The following is an 18,748-nucleotide window of genomic DNA, read 5'->3' as shown; positions in this document are numbered from 1 at the left end:
ATTATGGGGTGTCCGGCTGGCTCAATCAGTAGGGAACACAGCTCTGGACCTCAGGGTCATGAGCTCAAACCCCATTCTGGGTGTAGAGATCACTTAAAAATAAAATCCAAGATCTATAAAGAACTCCTCAAACTCAACACACACAAAACAGATAATCACGTCAAAAAATGAGCAGAAGACATGAATAGACACTTCTCCAAAGAAGACAGACAAATGGCTACCAGACACATGAAAAATGTTCATCATCACTAGCCATCAGGGAGATTCAAATCAAAACCACATTGAGATACCACCTTACACCAGTTAGAATGGCCAAAATTAGCAAGACAGGAAACAACGTGTGTTGGAGAGGATGTGGAGAAAGGGGAACCCTCTTACACTGTTGGTGGGAATGCAAACTGGTGCAGCCACTTTGGAGAACAGTGTGGAGATTCCTTAAGAAATCAAAAATAGAGCTTCCTTGTGACCTGGCAATTGCACTACTGGGTATTTACCCCAAAGATACAGATGGAGTGAAAAGAAGGGCCATCTGTACCCCAGTGTTTATAGCAGCAATGGCCACGGTCGCCAAACTGTGGAAAGAACCAAGATGCCCTTCAACGGACGAATGGATAAGGAGGATGTGGTCCATATACACTATAGAGTATTATGCCTCCATCTGAAAGGATGAAGACCCACCATTTGCATCGACATGGACGGGACTGGAGGAGATGATGCTGAATGAAATAAGTCAAGCAGAGAGAGTCAAGTATCATATGGTTTCACTTACTTGTGGAGCATAAGGAATAACACGGAGGACATGGGGAGATGGAGAGGAGAAGGGAGTTAGGGGAAATTGGAGGGGGAGATGAACCATGAGAGACTGTGGACTCTGAGGAACAAACCGAGGGTTTTGGAGGGGTGGGGGGGTTGGGTGAGCCTGGTGGTGGGTATTAAGGAGGGCACGGATTGCATGGAGCACTGGGTGTGGGGCATAAACAATGAATTCTGGAACACTGAAAAAAATTTTTTAAAGATTTTATTTATTTATTTGACAGAGATCACAAGTAGGCAGAGAGGCAGGCAGAGAGAGAGAGAGGGAAGCAGGCTCCCCGCTGAGCAGAGAGCCGAATGGAATGTGGATGCAGGGCTGATCCCAGGACCGAGATCATGACCTGAGCCGCAGGCAGAGGCTTAACCCACTGAGCCACCCAGGTGCCCTGAAAAAATTTTTAAAAAAGATATTAAGGCTGTGTTTGGTAAGACCTTATGCGTAGCTCTTTAAGAGAGACCTTTCCTAGGACAAATATTGTATTTTTTAATGACCGTACTGGAAGACAGACATCAGTGCAGCTTCTAAAATGAATGTGGGCAAGAACTAGAGGTGGCACCAGTGGGAAAGTCAAGGGCGGCTGGTGAGAACGTGGGAGATTATTTTTCTTAGAGTCTTTTGGGTTTTGGGGGGCTCAAACTCACAACCCTGAGATCAAGACCCGAGCTGAGATCGACAGATACTCGACGGACCACGCCACCCAGGCGCCCCTGATGTGGAGTCTTACTGGGGCTCTCTCTCGGCATGCGACAGAGCCAGCACCTCGGACAGCAGCTTCTGAATTCCCGAGTGTGTACAGCTGGCGGCTGCGGTGTTGGGTCTTGGTGCCACTCACTGCCCCTCTCCGTGCTTCCGTGCTCCCCTTTTGCCACACAGGCCCCACCAGAGCGCACCGGAGCTGGAGGGGGAAGCAGCAAGCATCCCCGGGTCCCAGTGTCCATGCAGATCTCCTCCTGGTGCCAGTGCCACCCCGCCACCTGTCAGGGCTGCGTCTGCTGTGAGAATCCCCGCAACCAGGGCAAACCCTCCACGCCCAGCGTCCCCGACCTGACGCACACCCCACGCCCAGGCAGCTATCCACAGCGAGCCCCTTGCTCACGTCCCTGTGGGACTCGGGGCACTTGGAGAATAGAACCAAACCGACACAAAATAGCACTTTAGCTCTGAGTCCTGACAGTCTCTGTCCCTGACCCGGACACCCCGACTTTTCCAGCATCTGACTTCCAGACCTTTCACAGTGCTGGGCAGAAAGGCACGGCCCCCGCAGGAAGGTACAGCTGGGCAGGGGTGAGAGACAGCAGCGCACCCCCCCACCACTGCAACACGCCCCCGGGGTGCAGCTTCCCAGAGGGGCTCCCGAGGCAGCAGAAGTGGAGGACACAGCTCTGGCTGGGGGCTGGCCGCTGGGTCCCGGACCAGCAGCCAACGGCCAGCGTCCACCCAGCCCTCCGTCCCTTCAGCCACTGCGGATGTCTGGGACAGCCCCTTCCGTGTCCACGTCTCACACACACTCGCACAGTCCTTCACACACACACACTCACACACACTCACACACACAGAATCGGCTCTCGCTTCACTTGCTCAGAGGAAAGACTCTTTAAACCTGAGTTCGTGTGTGTGAGTGTGAGTGTGTGTGTGTGAGAGAGTGTGAGTGTGAGTGTGTGTGAGTGTGTGTGAGAGAGTGTGAGTGTGAGTGTGTGTGAGTGTGAGTGAGTGTGAGTGTGTGAGTGTGAGTGTGTGTGTGTGCTCGTAATAAACCGCAGAAGGGCTGCAAAGGAGGAACCGACAGTTTGCAGCGCGGCGCAGGCCACCCAGAATAGCAATTTCTTTCCCCCTCCTCGGCCCCGCATCTCGGAAGTCAGCCTCCCCCCAGAGCCTCCTGAACGCGCCCTTCCTGCCCTTGCTCTGCAGGCTGCCGACGACAGGATCCACGGGGGGGGGGGGGGGGGGGGGTGAGGATGCCCCAGCACGGGGAGATGACCTGGTCTCGGTCACGGGCGACCCTCTCCTGAGGCGCCGCGTACGTGGGGATGCCGCAGAAGAGCGAGGCGAGACCCACACGGGGAGAAGTCCTGGCCGCGGGCCTCCGCGGTGCGCCACGGATCCTTCCGTAGGAGGCCACAGCAGGCTCGGGGCACCGGTACGCACTGTGAGCGCCTCACAGAACAGTCGGTGAGGGCAGGCCGGCTGGAGCAGGGCCAGGAGTTCACACGAGAAGTGACCGATGACCTGGCGGCCGCAGAACTCCAAGGGCACGGCCGGCACAGGGACCACGGTCAGCAGGAACGCCGCCGTCCATAAGGTCCCGGTCGACGGGCCGCAAAGCCGGGACCCCATGTGCACAGAATAGTGCCGGGGGTCCACGATGGCCATCACAGGCCATGGCGGCCAGCAGGAGACACTCCACGACACCCAGAGAGGGCCCCACGGCCACTGGGGCCAAGCAGTGTGGGAGCGAGACGACGGGAACAGTCAGCGGGCAGTTGGCGAGGATCTGGGGCACGCGGGACACGGTGTAGCACACGCCCACAAGGGACAGGTTGCTGAGAAAGAAGGACATGGGCATGGGGAGCCGGGGACCGTAGGAGAGCAGGAGCAGGATGAGGCCATTCCCGGAAACGATGACGACGCAGGACAGGAAGAGCAGGCAGAAGACGGTCGGAGCCCACGGGCACCAGGAGAGCCCGAGCAGCACAAAGTAGGTCTCCTCTCCGCCGTTCCAGCCTCCGTGCCCCTTCCGAAGCTCCGGCTGGGTGGGAAGATGTGATGACCTTGAGAGGTTGTTCAGAAACCGGCAGCTCGGGGCGCCTGGGTGGCTCAGTGGGTTAAAGCCTCTGCCTTCAGCTCAGGTCATGGTCCCAGGGTCCTGGGATCGAGCCCCACATCAGGCTCTCTGCCCAGCAGGGAGCCTGCTTCCCCCTCTCTCTCTGCCTGCCTCTCTGCCTACTTGTGACCTCTGTCTGTCAAATAAATAAATAAAATCTTTAAAAAAAAAAAAAAAAGCAAAAGAAAGAAACCGGCAGCTCCTTAGAAACACGGCTGGGCTCTTTGAAGGCACCAACATTCATGCATTCCCGGGCACTGCGATGGACCCTCCACCCCGGCACTGCTGCGGTCCTTGCTGAGGAGTGTTGGCGGAACACAGACCACCACTCAGAAGCACTCACGGGCCCTCCAACACGGAGCCACCGACTGGTGGACTGGCAGATCACAGAAGGGACTGGGTCATTCCTTCGCTGACTCTATCACATATCGCTTAGTGGGCTCCTGCATTCCTCCATTTACAACCAGGCCCTTGACTCATGAGTCCACTTATGGACGGATTCACTCATTGTTTCTTTAATGCATTCATTCATTCATTCATTCATTCATTCAATAAGCACCTCTGAGCACCTTCTAACTAGCCCAGACTCGACCCCAAGCAATGAAATTAGTGGGGAACGAAAAAACAAAAACAAAAAACAAGGCCTGAGCTCAAGGAGTTGATAGACTAAAGAAAAATTTGAAAAGTAACACGAGTGTGCTAAGTGCTGGGACCGTGCTCTGTTCCCACCCACCACACTCCCACACTCCCACCCACCACCCACCACCTGTACCTGCATGTGTCCTTTCCCAAGTGCTGCAACTTCCGGGAGTTTATCCTGCCCACGGATTCTGCGTGCAAACGGAGATCAATGGGATTGTTTTCAAACAGATTTTTAAAAATTTTTTGAAGTTTCCAGAGCAATCTATACTTCCAAAGCCATCCCAATCAAAATACCATCAGCATTTTTCAAAGTGCTAGAACAAACAATCCTAAAATTTGTATCGAACCAGGAGAGACCATGAATCGCCAAGGAAATATTGAAAAAGAAAAAGTTGGGGGCATCACGTTGCCTGATTCCAAGCTTTACTACAAAGCTGTGATCACCAAGACGGCGTGGTACTGGCACAAAGACAGACCCACAGACCAGTGGAACAGAGTGGAGAGCCCAGATATGGACCCGCAACTCTATGGTCAAATAATCTTCGACAAAACAGGAAAAAATATCCAGTGGAAAAAAGACAGTCTCTTCAATAAATGGTGCTGGGAAAACTGGACAGCTATATGTAGAAGAATGAAACTCGACCATTCTCTTACACCGTACGCAAAGATAAACTCGAAATGGATAAAAGACCTCAACGTGAGACAGGAATCCATCAGAATCCTAGAGGAGAACATAGGCAGTAACCTCTTTGATATCAGCCACAGCAACTTCTTTCAAGATATGTTTCCAAAGGCGAAGGAAACAAAAGTGAAAATGAACTTTTGGGACTTCATCAAGATCAAAAGCTTCTGCACAGCAAAGGAAACAGTCACCAAAACAAAGAGGCAACCCACGGAATGGGAGAAGATATTCTCAAATGACAGTACAGACAAAGGACTGATATCCAAGATCTGTAAAGAACTCATCAAACTCAACACACACAAAACAGATAATCACATCAAAAAATGGGCAGAGGACATGAACAGACACTTCTCCAATGAAGACATACGAATGACTAACAGACACATGAAAAAATGTTCATCATCACTAGCCATCAGGGAGATTCAAATCAAAACCACATTGAGATACCACCTCACACCAGTTAGAATGGCCAAAATTAGCAAGACAGGAAACGACGTGTGTTGGAGAGAATGTGGAGAAAGGGGAACCCTCTTACACTGCTGGTGGGAATGCAAACTGGTGCAGCCACTTTGGAGAACAGCGTGCAGATTCCTTGAGAAATTAAAAATAGAGCTTCCCTATGACCCTGCAATTGCACTACTGGGTATTTACCCCAAAGATACAGATAGTGAAAAGAAGGGCCATCTGTACCCCAATGTTCATAGTAGCAATGGCCACAGTCACCAAACTGTGGAAAGAACCAAGATGCCCTTCAACGGACAAATGGATAAAGAAGATGTGGTCCATATATACAATGGAATATCACTCAGCCATCAGAAAGGATAAGTATCCAAATTTTGTATCAACATGGATGGGACTGGAGGAGATTATGCTGAGTGAAGTCAAGCAGAGAGAGTCAATTATCATATGGTTTCACTTAGTTGTGGAGCATAAAGAATAACACAGAGGACATTAAGAGAAGGAAAGGAAAAGTGAATTGGGGAAAATCAGAGGGGGTGGTGAACCATGAAAGACTGTGGACTCTGAGAAACAAACTGAGGGTTTTGGAGGGAAGGAGATAGGGGGATGAGTGAGCCCGGTGATGGGTATGCGGGAGGGTGTGGATGGCATGGAGCACTGGGTGTTGTACGCAAACAATGAATCATGGAACACAGCATCAGAAACTAATGACATGGGCGCCTGGGTGGCTCAGTGGGTTAAAGCCTCTGCCTTTGGCTTGGGTCATGATCCCAGAGTCCTGGGATCGAGCCCCACATCAGGCTCTCTGCTCAGCAGGGAGCCTGCTTTCTCCTCTCTGTCTGCCTCTCTGTCTACTTGTGAACTCTGTCTGTCAAATAAATAAAATCTTAAAAAAAAAAAGAAAGAAACTAATAACATACTGTATAGTAACATAACACAATTTTTTAAAAATTAAAAAATTAAAAAATAAAATAAAAGTGTTTAAAGTTTATTCTTTTATTCATTTTATTTTATTTTCATTTTCATTTTATTTACTTTTTATTCATTTTATTCTTTTATTCATTTAAGTCATCTCCATACCCAATCTGGGGCTCAAACTCACCACCCCGAGACTGAGCTGCACTCTCTTCCAACTGAGCCAGACAGGTGCCCCTCAAATTCATGTTTAAAAAACATAAATGCTAGACTGTATTCCAGAAGATGGAAAACCATCTCAGTATGTAGAAACACGGACGGGGCAGAGAAATTGTGGCCCATCTATGACAAGAGTACTGTGCAGGGATGAAAAGAATAAGGAAACTATGTGAACTGATAGATTGATTGATTGATTGATTTCTAATATATCGTTAAACTGAAAGTGTGGAAGTGAGTTTGGTGGCGGCAGCCATCGTATTGGGAACACCCGGGTATGCGTCGCAAAGGAGAGAACAGTAGCTACCTTTGTTTTTTAGTGGGGAAGAAAATACGCTGTATACCTTGATCTCCTCCTTCGACCTGACGCCGAAATTGAACTGTCACGTGAAGGAGACGAGAGAGGACACGTCTGAACTTAGGACAAAGACGCACAGTTAGGGGCACTGGAGCACCCGCCTCGCGCTTGGAGGAACTTGAGTTTCTGACCGAGGGTGAGGGATCCTGTTCTCATGAGGGGATAAAAATGCTTCCTAAAGAAATGATGGGAGAGCCCTGGGAGGAAAGGGGCCCTGATTAGCATGGCCAGGAGGGGGAGGGAGCGGCACGCCAGGCAGAGCGAGTAGGACGGATGGGTGGGCGGATGGGTGGATGGACAGACCGAGCTGGATCCGGTGAAGCCTCCTCTTCCCACGCTTCTCCCACACCCAGCCACACACCTGGTTCCAACAGAGTCTAACCCACCAATGTCAGCCCTTCCTTGCATGAGGAGACCGCACACAAACAGGAATCAGGCTGCTCGCACACTTGGGGAGAAGAAGAAGATCATTCCAAGGGGTCCGTGTGCAACATCCTGGTCTCTTTTTTTTTTCTTTTTTTGGTCTCCTGTATTGTTAGCCCCTCGGGGGACGGGCGGAGCCAAGGCAGGGGGAGAACTGGACGAGCGGAGAGAGGTGGTGATGTCAGTCATTTCAGTCGTCTCTACCCCAACTACTCCCCAGCAGTCTCTGAAGGCTCCCGGCACCACCTGGGGACGCTCGCTTGCAAAGGCTGGAGTGGGACGTTGGAAAAACAATCCCCACGGAGCTCTCAGAGCCGACAGAGGAAAAGTCTGGCGTGAGGGGTGGCTGCCTCCCTTCAGAATCTGGGCTGCTGGGGGCAGGCAGGAGACTACAGATGGGAGACCCCGGGTCTGGGCGTGCGGGGGTCGTCCCAGCCACACGGTGGACGGGCCCTGGGGCCTTCCTGAGAGTCCCGTTCCCCGTGTGTGAAGTGGACAGAGGAACCCCAGCTGTCGTGGCCCGAGAAAGGGCTCATGGGTGGGTGGGGAGAAGCCCGCAGTGACGGGCCCCGCTGGGCGGACAAGGCCGCTCTGCGACCGCCAAGCGGCGCGGCAGAAACGACACCAGCCCGTAATGGTGCGTGAACACAGACAAAACGAGCACTGGCCAGACAAACCCAAGGCCTCTCCAGCTTGTAGGGCGACCAACCCAGGCCTGTGTTCCCAAGACTGTCCCGATTTTATGACTCAAAGTCCTGCATCCCACAGATTTCTCAGTGTGGCTGGTCAGGCCTACTTGTGACCTTGAGACGTATGACCTTGAGATGGCACAGTATTATCCTCTGGCCTTTGGTCTGCGCAGACAGTGAGGGGAGTGGAGCCTATCACTGACTTTCAAAACCGCTTTCTGTAGAAAGTAGGTTTTTTTGGTTGGTGTGTTGGCCCCAAAGAAACAAAGGCAAAGCTTTCTCAAAAAAGACGGATGATCTCCAGGAGCCCGGGGGGCTCAGTCGCTCGAGTGTCTGCCTTCCACTCAGGTCATGATCCCAGGGTTCTGAAACTGAGTTCTGCATGGGGTTCCTTGTTCAGCAGGGAGCCTGCTTCTCTCTCTGTCCACTGCTCCCCCTGCTTGTGCACTCTCTCTCTCATAAATAAATAAATAATGTTTTTTTTTTTTAAAGATTTTGTTTATTTATTTGACAGACAGAGATCACAAGTAGGCAGAGAAGCAGGCAGAGAGAGAAGGGGAAGCAGGCTCCCCACGGAGCAGAGAGCCCGATGCGGGGCTCGATCCCAGGATCCTGAGACCATGACCTGAGCTGAAGGCAGAGGCTTAGCCCACTGAGCCACCCAGGCGCCCCTAAATAAATAATCTTAAAAAAAATAAATAACCGGGGCGCCTGGGTGGCTCAGTGGGCTAAGCCTCTGCCTTCAGCTCAGGTCATGATCTCAGGGTCCTGGAATCAAGCCCCACGTAGGGCTCTCTGCTCCGCGGGGAGCCTGCTTCCCCCCCACCCCACCTCTCTGCCTACTTGTGATCTCTCTCTGTCAAATAAATAAAATCTTAAAAAAAAAATAACAGATTGCATGATCTCACCCGCATATGGGTCGGAAACAGCTGAATGCTCAGTAGCAGAGAGTTGAACGGTGACAGCCAGAGAGGGGAGTGGGGAGGGGCTGGTCGGCGGGGACCAAGCTGCACTTACACAGGGTAAAACAGTCTGGAGACCTCCTGAACAGCCCACTATGCCTACTAACACTGTGTCGAATATCGCGGGCTTGCAGAGAGCTTTTGGGTGCTCACCTCACACACACACAACAGCAACTCGGGGGCTGGACTGTCCTGAGTCTTCTCACTGCGTCCGAGCCCATCCAACCACCCCTCTGCGCACCTTACGAATATACATTTTTACCAACAAACGAAAAAAGCATCCTGAAACAGGAACTATACAGATGGGCGCATGTTATAAATTTGGGTGATCAATAATTGTAGGTTTTCTTTTTGACTGATGTTAGTTTATGAACTTGGTGTCACCTCAGTCTACGTCCCACAGTGTGTGGTGATGAGTGTGCGCATGCGCGTGAGAAACTGGGCACCCCGAATCCGAAGTTTATGTGCGAGTATGAAGGGACGAGCCAAGTCGGAAGCCAGGCTCATCTCCACACTACAGAAATGAGCAATGAGGAGGGAACGCTGACCAGTGAACTCACAAAGAGAGTGAAGACGCCGACCAACAGATACACCTTCGTTTAACTTACGGGGAGAAAAGGACACTGCAGAAAAACAAAGGAAGAGGGGCGCCTGGGGGGCTCAGTGGGTTAAGCCTCTGCCTTCGGCTCAGGTCATGATCTCAGAGTCCTGGGATCGAGCCCCGTGTCGGGCTCCCTGCTCAGGGGGGAGCCTGCTTCTCCCTCTGCCTCTCCCTCTGCTCGTGCTGCCTTGCATGCATGTGCTCTCACTCTCTCTCCCCATCTCTAATTTAAAAAAAAAAAAAAAACAACTAAAAAACCAGAGCTTCCAGCCAGGTTCTGGAACAGAGGACGCTGGGCCACGCGCATGCCCGGCGCGGGGGATGTCAGTCGGTCACCTGCCGCACGGATTCGGCAGGACGGACGCAGACCATAGCCGGATTCGATGACAAAGCCCGTCCACCCTCCCTGCGTGTTTGGTGGTCGGCAGGGACGGGAGCGCCCTGACACGCACCAGGTCTTAAGGCAGCATCAAACCAGAAACCACACCAACATCCTTTAGTGTGAGACTGCACGAAACACTCACCCCCAAAATGCAGTACAGATGACCCAGCGACACCCGCGCTCAACCCAGTGAGATCTCACAAATGAGCTGAACAAGGTCGCTGAGGGGCACCTGGGTGCCTCAGTGGGTTGAGCGTTTGCCTTCGGCCCTGGTCAGGATCCCAGGGTTGTGGGCTCCAGCCCTGCCTCCTCCCCCACCTGCCTCACCCCACGCCCCATGCCCCACCCAGCACCCCCTCCTGCTGCAATCGGCCTGTCCCTCTCCCTCCGTCCCGCTGCTCCCCCACCCCGGCACCGCTCACACCACCCCTCTATCCCACAAGCTCTCTCTCTTTTTCTCAAATAAACAAACAAGTCTTTTCTAAAAGGAGCCTGTGCACTTTCCCGCGATTCCAGACTGCCACCTGCCGGCCACTGAGGACCGCTGAGGCGCTCCCTCAAGCTAGAGCAGAGAAAATAAACCAGATGACTTTACACCGCCCGCTGGTGTTGTATTTGGGTGGGGTTTGCTGTGGTTTTCTAAGACCGCTTCCTCGGTGACCTTCATGGTGCAAAGCCAGGTGCAGCAGGGCTTGCGTGGGATCCCGCAGCCCCCCACGTGGACTCAGCCGGGTGAGTGGCGCAGGCTGGGCCGCACACCCCCGCTCATCTCCCTGGACACACCTGCAGAGGGCCAGCCCCCGCCCCCAAGCGGGCAGCCCCCCCCCGCCTCCGAGGGTCTGCATTCGACAGAGGGCAGGGCTGCCTCCTGTCTGGCCCTGAGCCCACGTCTCCCCCATCCACACCCCAACCTGTCTCTGAACATCGGGGGGACCAGGCATCCCAGACCTGGCTTCCTTCTCTGCCCTCTGGCTTGGGCTTTGTGGTTTGACGCGGGTCCTACTAAGGTAAATATGGGCAGGGAAGGGGGTCGAGACCACGGCTTGGTTGTGCATGGAGCGACCTCCAAACCCCCTCCAGCGCCCTCCCACCCCACGTGCACACACCATGAGGAGAGGCATCTGGGCTCCCCCGGGCACAAAATGCAAGTGATGACGGCAGGAGTCAGTTTTACACACAACAGGGAAGCAGAACTGGCAACGACGGTCATTAAAACTTAAAACGGTGTTACTTTCCCAAATAGCCGAGGGTCACGTGGGAAAGCACTGGGGTGGGCAGCAGGCCGGCAGGGCGGCGGGCCCCTGGCTGTGGGCCCACCCAGGAGAGCCCGAGGGAGCCTGCAGCAGGCGGGTCGGCACACAACGCCGTGCTCTCTGCCTCTCGCTCACTAACTCTAGGCCTGGGCTGGCCCCGGGAGGGACCGCCCCCGGGTGACACAGGATCAGAAATACAGAAATATACATCCTCCCGAAATCCTCTGTGCCCTGTTGGTCTGGACGTGGGCCGTCACTCCCACCAAGACCTGCCCCCGAATTCCAGCTGACCAAAGTGCTCACGTAGATGAACAGAAAAGCCGCACACCGGCTCTCCCAGCCTCAAACCCCTGACTCTCTCATCACCCGGCCACGTGATTCCCATTTCCCTGACAAAAGCAGCAAAACAAACAGAATATTGTATTGCTTTTTTGGACAAGAAATCACTTATGGTTACTTTTGTTCTTCGGACTTTTACATTCTTCAGGGACAAACCTGGCACCAGCAGAAAACCAGACCCTGAGCTCTGCTCTTTCTACCACACGCCAAGGAGCTCCCACTCCAGCGGTGGACAAGCAATAAACAAGTGTGAGAACAAAGGGACATCATCATCGTGATGGAAATAAGGCAGGGAAGGTGTGTGGAGGGTCTCTGGGGATGGCAGTGGTGGGGGGCTTCCCTGAGGAGGTGACCTCTGAAAGGAGAAAGGATGGAGCCCCATGAAGACCCAAGTGAGGAAGTGTTGAAGGAACAGCAGGTGCAAAGGTCCTGGGGTTGGTTCTTTAGAGGCACAACGGCCAGCATGGCTACAGCCTAGTGACCAAGGTGGAGATAAAATCAGTAGGACCACGATGATCTCCACAGGACCCAGCAGACCAAGGGAAAATCTGGGTTTCATTCTGAGGGAACACGGGGTCCCTGGTTGAGGGGGGTGTTTAACTGGGGGAAGGGAGTGCTTTAACTGATTCAGTCTTCTGGGTTTCTCCTCGCTGCCCAGCAGAGATGCGAATGGGACTGAAGGGTGCTGGGGAGACAGGAGACAAGGGGAGAGGGACTGCGGCCTTCCAGGTGGGGGTGGAAACGCCTGAATGAGGTGACACTGACACTGGGAGTCCCCATCCAAGGACATCAGCTGCTCTAAGCCCTGCCTCATGCATCTGTCACGGACGCAGAGAGCTGGGTCTGTGCGGTCTCAGGTGGCAGCGGCCCCCTGGGAATCAGCGAGGTGGGGTCCCAGGGGGGAGAGGTCTGTTGGGGAGCTCACCTCACTGGTCCCACTGCCTGAAGAGTTAGGAATCTCCAGGGAGGGGGCGGAGGTCTACCTCAAGCCAAGAAATAAATCCCCATGGGCGCCTGGGGGGCTCCGTGGGTCAAGCCTCTGCCTTCGGCTCAGGTCATGGTCCTGGGGTCCTCTCTGCTCAGCCGGGAGCCTGCTTCCTCCTCTCTCTGCCTACTTGTGATCTCTGTCAAATAAATAAATAAAATCTTAAATAAAATCTCTGTCAAATAAATAAAATCTTAAAAGAAAGAAAAAAAGAAATCCCGTGTATCCTCCTTTTCTCAGAGCCTGAATCCCATTTTCTGACCGAGGGGGGCTTATGGCTGCAGGTTCCCATGACAACGGTCCCTCCCCCTCCCCCTTCCGGACACTCGGTCCTGATTTTCTGCAGGAGGAGAAGCGGCATGGCAACCGAGGCGGGGCTGATTGCAGGAGTGGGACACTGAGCCTCTGAAGGAGTTAACATTCACAGAGCCTCGCAAGACAAAGCCAGTGTTTTCACCAAACGCTGCTTCAAAACCAGCCAGCCACTGACTATTGTAGGAAACTTAATGACAAAAGAAAAATGGCCCTCTCCATATTTTACACGGGGAACTGCCTGCTCCCGGGGCTCACATTTACAACATTCTCCCATTTGCAACGTCTCTCTGCATGCCTTCCCCGGAGGGCAGATCCTTGAGAGCTGCTCTGACAGTGGCGGCTGTTAGAAACTTAAAGGAAGCACCGTGTGAAAGTCAAGGTGGAACAGGAGATGACAGTGGAATTGTCCGAATTCCCAGGTTGAAGAAGTCGTGCAGTGCCCAACCTGCACACTTGTGCCATTATTAGGTAATTGTCATTGTTTAAGATTGTAAGAAAATCACTGTAAGGTGAGTGATGCCTCCAATACCCTGATCTCCTCCTTCCAGTGACCTTGTTCTGTAAACCACCTTAGTGCTCCTTCCCAGGTCACCCCCTCCACTGGGGTGAGCTCCCCTCTCTTTGACATGATCCCAGGAATGCCTTGACCTCACTGGTGCCTCAAATGCGTTGGTCCTTCTGCTTTTCTATTGTTCCTCATTGTCCTCATCTCTCGCTTCCCCTCACCACTGGGGTAAATTCACGGCCCATCCACACCACAAACTCCTCATGCACAACCCAGGGCCCCTCTGCTCCTTCCCTCCCTTCTCCTGCAAAAGTCCACTCGCCCACACTTGAGAACAGCTCCCTGCCTTCTCCGTCCTCTCACTCACGCAGCTGAAGGTGGCTGGGCGAACCCCTTCTTTGCTGCTCTGGCTTGAATCGTGCCCACCCCCCAAAAGGGTTATGTTAAAATGCTGACCCCCAGTCCCTGTAGAGGCGGCCTTATCTAGAAACACAGGGTCTCTGCAGATTATCAAAATGGTTAAGCTGAGATCATCAGGGTGGGCTTTCAGCATGAATGGGACCCTTAGAAAAGGAGAATTTGGACACAGACACACAAGGAGGAAGGACGTGTGAACACTGGAGTCACATTACCACAGGTCCAGGAGCACCGGAAGCTAGAAGGGAGGCCGCCGAGCATCCGCGGAGGGAGCACCCGCGGAGGGAGCACGGCCCCACCCACACCGCGGTCTCAGACTCTGAGCTGCACACGTCTGTTGCAGAAGCCACTCAGTTTGTGGGACCTCGCGTGACAGTCCTAAAATGAATAGTTTTAAAAATGCGTATGTCCCTGAGCCTCCTCTCCCTCTTTGCTCTCCCCTATGTCTATCTTTAAAGTGAAATGTTAAAAAAATATGTATCAGCTTTGACGTTTTTGAAGAAGCGAGATTAAAATAAATGAACATTTTCTTTTTTAAGATTTTTTTTATTTAATTATTTTGACAGGCAGAGATCACAAGTAGGAAGAGAGGCAGGCAGAGAGAGAGAGGGAGAAGCAGGCTCCCCGCTGAGCAGAGAGCCCAACATGGGGCTCGATCCCAGAACCCTGGGATCACGACCTGAGCCAAAGGCAGAGGCCTTAACCCACTGAGCCACCCAGGTGCCCCAAATGAACATTTTCTTAAAGATGTTATTTGAGGGGTGCCTGGGTGGCTCAGTGGGTTAAGCCTCTGCCTTCAGCTTAGGGTCCTGGGATCAAGCCCCGCATCAGGCTCTCTGCTCAGCAGGGAGCCTGTTTCCTTCTCTTTCTCTGCCTGCCTCTCTGCCTACTTGGTGATCTCTCTCTATGTGTCAAATAAATAAAATCTTTAAAAAAAAAAAAAAAGATGTTATTTGAGGGAGAAAGAGTGTGAGCGAGGGGACAGACAGAGGGAGAGAGAAACGGACTCCCTGCTGAACAGGGAGTCCCATATCAGGACTCGATCCCAGGACCCTGGGATCATAACTTGAGCTGAAGGCAGATGTTTAACGACTGAGCCCCGCAGGCGCCCCTGATGTGATGCATTTTAATGGGAGACAGGATCCTACAGGAGGCCTGTCCAAGGCCTGTGGATCCGTTTTACAGTTTCCTATCGTGTCAGATTCTCTACTATGAGTATGTACCGTAAGACGAAGAAAAAAAATTCACAGGGAATGTTTTGAAGAAGCACATTAATAAAAAGTCTTAGGGAAGATTTGGAATGAAAAATCCCGTTTCCTCATCTCAATGAGGGCTTATGGACTGTCTAAAAATAAATACATAAGTGAAATGTTATATGTCATTTATATTTCGTTAAAACTGGCAAAAATCTAATTTTTAAAACGTGAAAGTTCTCCAGACAACTAGAATTGGCAGACAACACTAGCAACATTGTTCTTAGCGTGGCCTTAAGCAAGCTGTAGAACCCAACGGGAAACCATCCAGAAGCCTCCCCTCACACGGTCATGAACACTTTCCTCCCTAAATATTTCTTATTTTTCAGAATGCTTCATTCTCAGAGTCACAGCTGTTCCAGTCCTCTCCCATGAAGCCCAGACTCCCTCATTTAACTACCTTCTGGAAACTTCCAGATGGTGCCTAGAAGAGAACTTGAATGGCGCGCACCCACGGAAGAGACCCGCAGGCATTCCACCCTACCTGCTCTCCCACGTGTTCTGGCATCTCAATTAACAGTGACTTGGTGGCTTGTCACTCGGTGTTGAAAACTTTGGTGTCGGCTTGCCATTGTTTTGGACTTATAAGTTACAAGCCAATCCTGCTGGCTTTTCTCTTCCAAAATAGTGGCAATCAGAACACCTCTTGGGCACCTGGTGGCTTAGTCAGTTAGGCGGCTGCCTTCAGCTCAGGTCCTGGGATCAAATCCCACATCGGCTCCCTGCTCAGCGGGGAGTCTGCTTCTCCCTCTCCTCTGCTGCTCCCCCTGCTTGTGCTCTCTCCATCTCTATCAAATAAGTAAAATCTTAAAAAAAAAAAAAAAAAAAAACACCTCTTAACGATCTCCATCACTGTCATCCTTGTCTAAGCCACCTTCATCCACATGTGGGTTACTCTCCCCTCCCCCATGCCTGTCACCTGCTACTTTCCTCTCTACCTCGACTGTCATCTCAACAAAGTCATTCTATTAAAATGTCAATCGCATCATGGCTACTATTCTTAAAACCCTCCACTGACTCCACACCACACTCAGAGGGAAGGCCAAGATTTTAGCGTGGTCTGGGAAGCCCTGCATGGCCCCAGCCCCATTGATCTCCAACGGTAGACCTTGTCCACTCCACTTGAAGCACACTGTGGGCTCCGTGCCAATACACCCAGGACTGGATATTCCCAGCTCAGCTATTCTGCCCCTGCGGTATCTTCTCTCAAAAACATTCTTCTCGGGCACCTGGGTGGCTCGGTGGGTTAAGCCTCTGCCTTCGGCTCAGGTCATGATCTCAGGGTCCTGGGATTGAGTCCCACATCCGGCTCTCTGCTTGGTGGGGAGCCTGCTCCCTCCTCTCTCTCTGCCTGCCTCTCTGCCTACTTGTGATCTCTGCCTGTCAAATAAATAAATAAAATCTTTAAAAAAAATTTCTCCTTTATCTGCTTGTATCTTTGCCTAATCAATACCTGCTTAGTGCGGTATTCTCTGAAGAACTTTTTTGTTGTTGTTTGTTTAAGATTTCGTTTACTTATTAGAGAGAGAATGAGAGAGAGAGAGAGCCTGAGAGGGGAGAGGTCAGTGGGAGAAGCAGGCGCTCTGCTGAGCAGGTAGCCCGATGTGGGACTCGATCCTGGGACTCCAGGATCACGACCTGAGCTGAACGCAGCTGCTTAACCAACTGAGCCACCCAGGCGCCCTAAAGAAAGCATTTATAACCAAAACATCCAAGCAAAGTCAGCCCCTCCTACCTCTAGGCTGCCTTTTCTTTCATGGCATTATCAATTTCTAGCATACTCGGTAATTAACTTATTCACTGGGTAAGAGTCTGTCTTCTACCAACAGAATGGAAGCCCCAGGGGGGACATGCGTTTTTGTTTTGTTAGTAGATGTATCCCCAGTGACTAGAGCGGTTTCTGGCACACAGAAAATACTAAAAATATAGATGATAAACAGATAGATGATAGATAGACAGATAGATACATGAGTAGACGGGTAGATGGGAGGGTGGGTAGATGGCTGGAAGGATGGACGGATGGATGCGTGGGTGGACAGATGGATGGGTGGATAGATGGATAAATAAACGACACATAGATAATTTGTCGAATGAATGAATCCCCTCTATAATTCTCATGACAGCCTTATGAAGGAAGTACATTTTTTTTGTCTCCACTTCACCAATGAAGAAATTGAATCTTCATGCATCAGTGGTTTTCCAACATTAAATACTGTATTCCAGGGGCCAAAACTGATCTGACCAAGCTGGTTAGGCTCCATCATCACCATCATCATCCTTGTGGCTCTTACACGGCCCTTCTCCTGGGTCAGGGTACCCACGGTCCTGCTTTCAACAGCACCACACTCATAAGAGGTGGGGGGGCCATTCCCAGCCTCACCCCCAGCATCATCCCCATTTTACACACAGGAAAAACGAAGGCATAAGAGCGGACACAGCTCAACCCGGTCGCACAGCTGTTACGGCTTAGCCAGGGGCCAAGGTACCAAAGTCGAGCTCCCCAACAGACGCAGCGTTTCTCAGTTGTCTCTAAAGGGGACGGTCTGTGTTAGTGGTGGTGTCATTAAGCCCATTCAGCCCCGCCAGCATATTTCTAATGAGATAAAACAGGACAGGCAGGAATGTAATTGTAAAGCCAGCAGTGCGAACCGCTGCGGCGGATTTCACGCCTGGGGACCTCGCCGTTCCCCCACATAAGGAGGCAGGCATAAAGGGGGCAAATCGCTGGCCCTGGGGGGGGAAGCACCCAGCAGAAGCCAGTGAAGTCAAGGCTGGAAACTGGGGCCTGCATGGAGCAAGCCGGGGCGGGGGGGGGGGGGGGGCCGGGGGCGCTTCCTGATAACGTCACACCAGCCCGGCTAGGGGCAAAGACAAGGTCACGCCAGGCTGGGCAGAGCCAGTGACACTCCTGGACTGCTGTGGGGACACCTTTATATCCCCCACCCTCCTGCCCACCCAGCCAGGCCCTGGAGAGGTGAGGGGACAGCAACCTGTCACACACCTTTTTGCTCCAACAAAATGTCATGCCCTGTACTCCCAGGAGCCTATGGTGCCAGGAGTTTTCCTGGGGACAGGGACCTAAAACTGCATTTCCCGGGGAAGGGGGGATGCTGAGAGCCCCCAGCCGGCCTACCCCTGGCTCAGGCCGCCCACTGGAATCCCGTTTTCCCCTATTTTTCAAGGGCAAGGCTTTGTTTGAGCAGATTTTTTTCCCTTTTGTCTGTGAGGCCACAGCGCCCCCAAGTGATCAACATGGTACTTTGAGAAAAGAGGACGCGGGTCCTCGGAGGTAACGGCAGAACGCAAATCTATTTAGCACAGCTTACACGTGGCCTCTTTCCTTTTCCTCTTTTTGGAGGTAAGACTTGCTGGTGATCTCTGTCATTACACTGAGAGCTCACATTCATCTCTGCCCCTCTCCCTGCGCACCCTCGTCCTTCCCATTTCACCTCGAGACTCCTGCAATGCTCAGGCCCACGCGGGCGCCTGGCCAGGCTCCGGTCCCTGGGACAGAATGAGACACCGGTTTTCAGGTGTTTCTGTGCTGACATCTGCCGGAGGTGGCTGACAGCTGGGTCTGACCCCCCCGTGCGTGTCTGCCTCTGCGTTCAAGCATCCCCTTCTTACAAGGACACCCGTCATGTTGGATGAAGGCCCTGCCCTAAGGACCTCATCGGACTTGATTACTTCTGCTAAGGATAAAGATCCCGATTCCGA

This window comes from Martes martes (assembly GCF_963455335.1).
Source record: "Martes martes genome assembly, chromosome: 17".
Taxonomy (NCBI): Eukaryota; Metazoa; Chordata; class Mammalia; order Carnivora; family Mustelidae; genus Martes; species Martes martes.
This window is presented reverse-complemented; position numbering follows the sequence as displayed.